At 36.9% G+C, this 9569-nt stretch overlaps 1 long non-coding RNA gene across 1 annotated transcript; it reads left to right on the top strand.

Moving 5' to 3' along the window:
- Positions 1 to 5104: 5104 nt before the first annotated feature.
- LOC140162189 (uncharacterized) lies at positions 5105 to 7866 on the top strand. The gene is made up of 3 exons (XR_011860214.1): positions 5105 to 5263; positions 5948 to 6049; positions 7251 to 7866. It is a non-coding gene; the product is annotated as an uncharacterized lncRNA (long non-coding RNA).
- Positions 7867 to 9569: the final 1703 nt, after the last annotated feature.

Below are 9569 nucleotides of genomic sequence, written 5' to 3'. Positions count from 1 at the left end.
ATGTTCATAACACAGTACGTACATGGCATGTGGGATGGTCATAACACATCAAAAGAACCGACCTGAGTCACGTTCGACAATATGGCTTTAAATGTGTGCATGTGCTTGTATTGTAACCCTTCTTACGTGAGGCAATACATATTACCAAAAATTCAACAGTTTGTCATGGGAAAACAATTGGAAGGCATACCGCTTTTCCTTGATGAGCGACATACAAAATGGCAAATAGAGAGTTCTTACGCATGTAAGTTGGCACAACCCAGAAGTGATTTGAATAGGCTGTTGATCAGCAGTCAATCACTGATCACCTGAGAAGGAACAAACCAAAAGTTTGTGAATGTCCTATAAATGAAAGTTAGTTTGTTGAGAAGCTGATCCTTTCCCCCTCCCTGAAACATAAACTGTGAAATGTTGAAAATTGCTTGTTGAAACTTTGACCAACATTTCAACTAGTGTTTTACTATGTAATCAGACTTCTTGATCCCTTCCCCTCTTTAAAACAAAAGAACTTTTATGATGTCATCAAAATCTTGGTTTGTTTCCTAAGAAACACTTGTTGAAGAGGTCATTTGTGACACGATCTGGTCCATGGGGGCCAAAGGAGGCATTTTTGAAAATTTAATTACTATAACTATTACCTTATACAAACATTAAGCTATCATACTGAAAACACCAAAGGTCTAGCATACTTGGTTCTAAAGTTATGAAATAATGTGATGTCTATATTCTTATGTATTTTGTTGTTTATTACTCCCTAATTTTGCCTTTATCACAATTTCAAATTTGCCGCCTTTGCCCCCCATGGACCAGATCGTGTCACATTTGAGGTCCATTTCTCTAAACTTTATGAAGCTTCGTAAGTCTCAAAATCACTTACTATATATCGTAAGTTCCATTTTACTAAAATTACTTCGTAAGAAATAGCGATTTACTACAGGGACCCTTTGTGAAGTCATGCCTAGTAAAAGGGTATTCGTAACTTATGAATGGTTACTTGAGTTACGAAGGTGGAAATGTTTAGTGAGATACACCCCTGGTCATCTGCTCATCTTTCAAAACAATGTCTCTGATAAGTATGAGCTGGATTGAATATTTTCATTTTGGTTTTGACAAAGTAAAAATGGTAATTTTGAGATAAGCAAATCCTAAAATTCATTTTTTCTCAATTTTAGATAAGGTAAATATGACTGCTCAAATGTAAAGAATTTAGTAAGAAAATATTTGCTTTCAAAAATTGACCTTGTCATTTTAAAAGTAGGGTGTACTAGCATTACATGACAGATGTTCAAAATCTCTAAAATTTTGAAAATGGCTTTTTGCACATGAACTCATCATATGAAGAGCTCAGATGCAAAATGCGATATACGCCATTTTCCACCTTTTTGCCTTAGGCCACCAACATTTGCCCTATAATTGACACCCTATGTTAAAAAATCCAATATAAATTTGTAAAACTATGATCAAGAACAGCACATATTTTCTTACTACATGTATGTTCTTTATGTTTGACGAGTTATATGCTGTAGGGCTGCTAAGAATACGCAGTTGCTTTATTTGCGCAAATCACATATTTTGACTCCAAAGAGACCAATTTTGCATTTTTGGTGGGAAATCATGTATTTTCCCTTTTTTTGTTGTTGAAAATTTGCGTATTTTGGCCTCAAAAATCTCGTATTCTTTGCAGACCTACGCTACAATGTATATCTCAAATCAAGAAAAAATGATATATCGCTTCTTTGCATCCGAACTTGTTGAATGCTCGCAAAATGGAACACGTGAATGCATTCAATTACAGCAACAATTATAGTCACAGCTGTGTATCATCTTATATTGGATCTGGAGTTAAAGGTACCTTGCAGGTATTATGGTACGGTATTGAGATAGAAGAAAGTAAGTGTGTTAGGTGGATGCCCTTCAGTGCTCAAGCAAAGGACATCAGGAACGTTCATCCAGAAACCAGTGATCCAGGACTGGAATTACAGTTGTAAAGTCTTCGTGAGATGGAAGTCACTTTCGGTCAAATCATGAAGAGGATGCAATACTATTACAGTGGACTTCTGATGAGGACTGTAGGTAATGGCTAAAAATTCCAAGGTATTTATAAATTTCTTAAAGCCATACTTTGAAAAAAAAACCGATGTAGAAATGAGACTACAAATTGACCAGATACCAGTTGACCTATTGCATAGCATATTAGATGGTCTCGGGGAAAGTTACAACTATTCCTGCCTTCTTGGTGAAAGAAACCTACTGTCTGCCATTTTCCTGGGAAAAATGATTCTCAATGTGGGCCTTTTTAAAAAGTTAAATGCTGAAATTGTGTTTCTTTCTACTTATCTGAAACTGAGAACTTCGTAAACTTTTCTTTTGTATTCAAGTTTTTAGAATCCATTTTTGTAAAAAAATTATTTTATCAAGTGTAGGGAAAATGCAATAACATTGTCTGTTGCAACTTTGCTGTAACATCAGTGGAATTGAACCACCCACAAGTGTGATCATGTGATATGATCATGTGACTTATGTCAACCTGAAATGCTGTATTGCAAGATGCACAGACAACTGATGGCAAGCCATCATCATCTTATATAATGGTAAACTTAGAATGCTAAAAAAATGTGGTTCTATTCTAACATCATGTGATATATTTATTTCAAGTGTGTATTTTAAGATACAGGAACTCTCAGATACAAGGACCATAGAGCCAGGATCAGTTAACATCGGGGACCTAGTTGTAATGAAGCCCTGCTCAGACCTCGGCTGTCTATCCACAATCAATCCACAGAGCTCCATGGACCAAACACTCAACATGTAAGATGTCATGATGTATATTCATACGTAGCGGTAAACGCAAATAGAAAGCAAAATTTATACTTCTACGCTACTCAAATTTTGGTCTGCAGCGGATGTTATTGCTCTGAAGATTGTTGTTGCTAGTGATGTAGTACTAGGACACCTCCAATGACGTCACAGATGTTTGACCCGGTGAAAGCGCTCTGGTGAGTGTACCAAATTTGAGTAGCGTAGAAGTATAAATTTTGCTTTCTATGTAAGATGTCATAGGACAGAGCAGTGGTTTGAAAGAGGGGTGTGCGCCTGATGACCTCTGGGAGAGAGTGCAAACGCTGCTGTTGTACAAGAAATGTGGACTACGTCACTACGTTTTCAACTTTTGCTTGTGTGGGACCGGGCACTGGAAGGAGGATCTCTACTAACGTGACCAGTTTACAGGTTATCTGATGATGTGCAGTGGTATTGGACACAACATTGTATCAACAAAAAAGTAAGTTTTTTTGATCTCATTTGAAGTGATGAAAGCTCTCCTTGTATCAATAAGATGATTCAGGTATTTCCCCAACACCCACTGGGTAAAGGACGGCTTCAAAACTTAACCACCAGTTGCCCACTGGTTCTGTCTGGTTGGATCCGGTTTCTATTGTTCTAAACAATGGAAAGTGGTTCAACCGCCTATCAAGTTTTGAAGCCACCCTAATGTAGCCAGCTCAATGTTGTGACCAAACAAGCGAAGCGAAGGTCACCCACACACATATGCTTGACTTTGATTTAAATTTGAATGTCACTATGAAAACATTGGTCGATAACAATATCAAATCCATAGATCATGTGAAGTAGAGCTTTTTTGTAGTCCTATCAACTGACTAGGTACTGCACCAGTTTCATAACATTTTTCAATAGAATTCATTGGGATTTACTAGCTTAACCCCATAGGAACTACCTGCCGATTGGCCAAAAAGAAGTTTTCATTATCAATTGGACCAATCAGCAACATTGTTAGAATAATTTCACCACACAAAAAAATTGGGGTGAAATATTTGCAAAGCTCCGTTCTGATTGGTGATTAAAGTGAAGATATCATGTAATTGACCAATCAGAGGCAATGTTAGTTTGGCAGGTAGTGCTCAGGGGGTTAGGTCAGTAAAGCGATAGTTGTAACTTGAATCTCTGGTAGGCTGGTGATACAATTTTGCAATGGATTATTTATGGTATGTTCATCTTCTGGGGCTTTATGAAAGCGTGTGAATCTAAGACAATGGTGAATCATTAAAAAACTTTATTATACACACTCATACATGAAACTTATGGCATCTTGGAAAAGGTATTACCTGCACATGCTCTCAAAATAAAAGCCTGAAGATGATTGTTCAATCTTTTTACTTTTCCATCCCGCATGATGTCAGCCTCTACCAGTAGATGTGATTGCAGTGTCAGAAAGACGTCGATACCAGTGCTGCAACAGTTTTACATGTTTCTCCAGAGTAAATGGACTACAAATGTAAGTACAATATTTTATGGAAATGCTTTAACTTTCATCATTAATTTATATTATACTAGATTTGAGCCAGGCTGTCAGCTTCGATATCATGCTGGACACATATCATTCATTAAGACAGATTTAAATTTACTGAGGATCGAACAGGGCACCTGTCTCAACACCTCCAAAATGATTCATGTGCCATCCTGGCTGAAACAGATGGTAATATAATTCTGATGCCACGACTCATTTGAAGATGGCAACCCCTTTCAAAAATTTTATAAAGTGCTGGCTGGATTGAAAACCTCTTTCATTGAGTTTTGGCATTAGGTTAAAAAAATACAATATACTATGGGTTCTTGCCACAAAATTACAATTAAGTCATCTTTGCTGTTAAAAAAAACCTTATTGTTTAAATATGATGCATATTAATCCTGTTTATAATCTTTCTGTAAGATTGGCTTTGTGATATGTTGTAATGTTGCAATGTATGAGGTGAAATGGGTCCAAAGATTCAATATAATCATTACTTTCCAGTCACCCTGTTTTGGGTTTACATGTTGATAGTGTGAAGGAGCATTTGTCCGAAAACCCAACAACTTATTTATGAACCCTTAAACAACCCTTACACTAAACTTTATCCTAACCATAACCTAAGCCCTAATCCTATGTTAGTGATTGTTTGCATGGTTTAGGCTTATTACAGAAGTTGGAGCCATGAGTGGCATGGCAGGCCTGGGTTAAGGACTACAACAATATTATAAAGGGGAATAAATATTTTTGAAAGTAAGGAATAATCGGTGTAACTTCATAATATATTCAAACAGGTTACCAGGGTGCTGTTGTGGAGTATGTTAATTGCGCTGCAAACAGAGGAAAATGCAGGAACAGGAACTACTAGAAGTGGTCTGGTTATAAATCCATAGAGAAAACTTTCTACTTTGACAGGTGTGGCTCAACAACTAGGCTTATTTCAATATGCTGCCAAAATGAGTAAGTGAATCGCCTGCATTGGTGCTTTTCATTATTAATGTATTTGACAATAAAAAATTGATATTTACGGATTCATTGTCCTGATCAGAATAACTAATTATTCTTTATGTGACAATTTGCCTGGGCTGGCACAAGGGGGTCTAAATGTTTTTGCTGCCGTGCATGTACTCTTCCCTTGGTTACATTTTTCCGCCCTGAAACCTTGCCTTATTTGCCTAACCATAATTGGGAAAATACATCACACACTTTTCTATTCAATGTTCTATTTTGTTGATCACATTGTGCCCTATTTCAGACATATATGACTTTTAGAGATTTTATACCTATGTAACATATCTGCCCCTGCTCAGGCCTGAAAGTTAGGACCCAAATTTTCAACTAAGTGTTGCAAAATTATTGACCTTTTATTTGCTGTTTTGCAATGTGTCTAAATTCAAGACTAAAGCATGCCTAATACTCTAGCTTTACAAATCTGGATGTGATAAAGGTGGGAAAGCAAAATGTAAGGCCAAGAGCCGATCTTCAAGGGCCGGACTGCAGATTCCAGTTGGTCGTGTACACATTTTTTCTTGCGCAAAGGCAACTATGCCGATTGTCAGTGCTGGAGTCTCAGTTTATTTGGCTGCCGTGATGGAGCTTATGCTGTATATCCATTGATTTTACTATTGTCATAAATATTTTCAGTGTTATGGGATGGGCACCAACCTACATGACTGTATCAGCATGACTGTGTGAGTGACTGGAGCTAAATACAGCTTAGGGAACCATAATAAGGTCCCGGATAAGGTAGGATACACTATGTTTGCTTTCTGTTATTTCTTTTAAAGTTCAAATCTATAGGGTGACACACATACAAAAAGAAAAAGTTCTTTGCCTTGCAATGCCAAGGAAATAAAATTAATAAAAATATGCTAAGCCATGTATGTGCCTTATAGCAAACAATTAGAAATGAATATCATGATTGATTTGACATTCAGGGATTTTGACTTGAAATTTTTTTTTGCACAAAACAGTGTTTTTTTTCTTTTTTAAATCCTACATGTACACACATTTTCAATATTTTGGAATGGTATTTAGATCATTTTGTCATTCAGTGCTGTGATCACAATCATACATTTAATTTTAATTTTTTTATTGGGGTTGTGCAAGTTCAGCAGTTATTTTTCTGGCATCAGAAAGAGCTTGCAACAACACATCTTTATAAAATGAAAACCCCATCACTGATCAACATACCTTAAAGTTTGAGTACTGATGAAACATCAGATCTGTAAATTTTGCTGAAATGTGCTCTGTAGTCAGAAGCAAGCATGTTGTTGCAAGGTTCATTTGCTATTTAATGTTACAAATTATGAATACATAAATAAGAACATTCTCAAAATTTAAGTCTCTCACATCCGTCGACAAAATGAATGTGCATTTATGGCCAATACATTTCCAATGTTTTCAATTTTTGTATCAATTTCTGATGTTGTTCACTACCAATGTAATTCTTGTATTTGAAAATTTGATTTCAAGGCCTTTTGAAAGTCCATTATGAATGTTTGGTCTTTCAATTTTTAAAATATGTGAACATCATTACAATATTTTGCTCAATAAACATTTAGTTAACTTAAAATTATCATAATTTTGTTTCATGAAGTCCTTTATTTTGAGTTAGCATTGAAATTGTTTAAATTGTAATCTACATTGGACTTGTTTCAAAGGCCTGGATCATTTTACCAAACCAACAAATTGTGTAATATCAAAGTGAGCATTTCAAAAGGCTTTCAAAAGACGAAGAATTAGAGACCATTTGCATCTCTAAATCAATGTGTTTGTGGACCGGTTTCATTTATCCCTATTATGTTGGCACAGCAAAATCTAAAACTAAGTACAATGAAATGTGATTTTTTAACATCTGTGTGAATCATTATATAACCCCATGTTTTGATACATATCTAATTCAAGTAATCCAATTGTAATATCGATATATTTTCATTCCATACAGATGAGCAAAGAAAGACAATGTCCTACCTTACAGCTACCAACATACGCACCAACATATCTCCATAGCAACCATCACATCTCCTAGGCAATATGATAGCTTTATAACCAACACTGATTGGCTTCTCAGGGAGTGTCGCGAGATCCAGTGATATGATTTGGCAGAACTTCTTGCACTTGTTGTAGGATAATGCTGCAACCCTTGGATACGTTTGGAAAGGTCCTGAATGCTGCAGGAGAATGCTACACTAGATGAATATTGCTATCCTGAATCGTTCAATTTTTGAAAGCCAATATGGATTGACGCGAATGCAGCTAATAAACTGCACCATTATGCCCCCGGGGGCATTATGGTACATTCACATGTGCCAATGTTGGCAAGAACTTGGCAAAAGGAAGCCACTGATGCTATTGGTATGTATCATTTTCTGGTCAAGAAATATTAACACATTACAGCAAAGTGGTTCAAAGGAAAATGACATTGACATCGAGTGCAGTGGAAATTGGTTTAAATTTTTGGTAAGAATAAAGTTTATTAATATTGTTAATACAAAATGAGCTTAAAGTCGCCAAGTTGGTTGTGTAAATACATCCTGGCTGCTGTGCTAATGGTCTTTGTTTGCTGCCGCACACCTGTACAAGCCAGAAGTATGTCCTTGTGAATGGGACATTGTGCCCCCATTCACAAGGACACCCCAACATATTATTGGCTCGAGCCTCGAACAGGTGCATGTGAACGCGGAAGCTAGGACGTCTCAAGACTACCAATTTGTGACTTTTACGCTCATTTCTGTGGTAGCAGGTCACATATACATGTACTATATACAATGGAACATACAAGTAAGTAACAAAGTATTGTTTATTGACAAAATATTCAACCATTTCATAATTGTACAGTTAATGAATTAGGGATGGCTTCAATACCCAAGACAGCATCCTGGCAGAACTGGCCATTGGTTCTAGTTCCTAACATTGCATGGGAACAACAGAACGTGGTTAAAGTGCCAATATATACTGCCAGGGTGCCGGTGATTAGGTATCTAAGTCATCCCGAAGAAATATGTCAAACAATATGTATTCAAAGGCATGTAGCTCATTGGTTGTAGTAAAAATTTCATTTGAATTAACACAGCTGCCAAAATTGTGATGATTGTCTGCGTAATGAACACCCGTGTGAGCATAACATCGAAGTGAATCTATTTCGCTCATGATTGGTTAGTATTTTCATTAAGTATGCAAGGTCTTGTGTTCATGTTGTATTTTGAAATACTGTCATGGTAAGCTGTTGGCAGTTGTGTTAATTCAAATGAAATTTTTACTATAAGAACAATATGGTGTAACTTTAATAAGACAATGTTGGCAATAAGACAATGTTGAGGACTTGTAGTGTTCCTTGATGTGCACAAACAATGAATCAAACAATTATAATTATTGTTACAGTTTGCACTTTTGACAACTGAAGGCCAGTTTTATTCTTAATGGGATCCAACTTTGTCCCTAGACTTTGGGTTTAGTCCGGCTGGCTAGTATATTTTGGTTAAGTGGAAAAGTACAATGGTTTGAGTACATGTTCATAATGTAACCATAAATATACATTAAGCAAACTATGATGAAAATTTATCAGTTTCGCCGTCGAGCAGTTATTTAAGGAGGAAAATAGACAGGGGCGTAGCAAGAGCATCAGGGGCCCATGGACAAGGAGCAGTACGGCGGCCCTTTTAACCAGGGCGAGATTTACATTGGGCAAGGCCAAAATTTGGAGGCTTCGAATTTATGTGCCGAGGGAGGCATGAGCACTCAAGGCTGTGGCCAAGTTTTGGTTTATGTAGGCCTATAATATAGAGGGGGACTAACATATTTTGTTCCGATGTTATTAGGACATTTGCGCGCAAAGCATGCAAACAAATTGAGTTTCAGACTATTTTGCCCTATTTTGGCCAAAAAACATGCTGTTATTGGGGTTAAAAGAAAGATATACATAAGGCAATTTTGGGGCCTCCAAGTTTTGGGGCTCTGGCCCATTGGTAAATCCAGCCCTGCTCTCCATTATCAGCCCTTATTTAATTTTTGCTTTTGTGCTCGGGCCCTTGAACCCTCAGGGCCCATGGACTTCGTCCACCATGTCCCCCCGCTTGCTACGCCCCTGAAAATAGATCCCAACCGAGAATTGAACCCAGGAACTTCATTGCTTGACGGCGAAACCAGGACCTTAATTGGTTGACAGCGAAACTGATAAAAAATTTCATCTTAGTGTAAATACATTGTTCATATTATAAAAAGCGACAATCACAACATGGTGGATTGAGGGATTTAGTGCAGGCTC

The sequence above is a fragment of the Amphiura filiformis genome, chromosome 10 (genome assembly GCF_039555335.1).
Source record: "Amphiura filiformis chromosome 10, Afil_fr2py, whole genome shotgun sequence".
Lineage (NCBI taxonomy): Eukaryota > Metazoa > Echinodermata > Ophiuroidea > Amphilepidida > Amphiuridae > Amphiura > Amphiura filiformis.
This window is presented reverse-complemented; position numbering and strand designations above follow the sequence as displayed.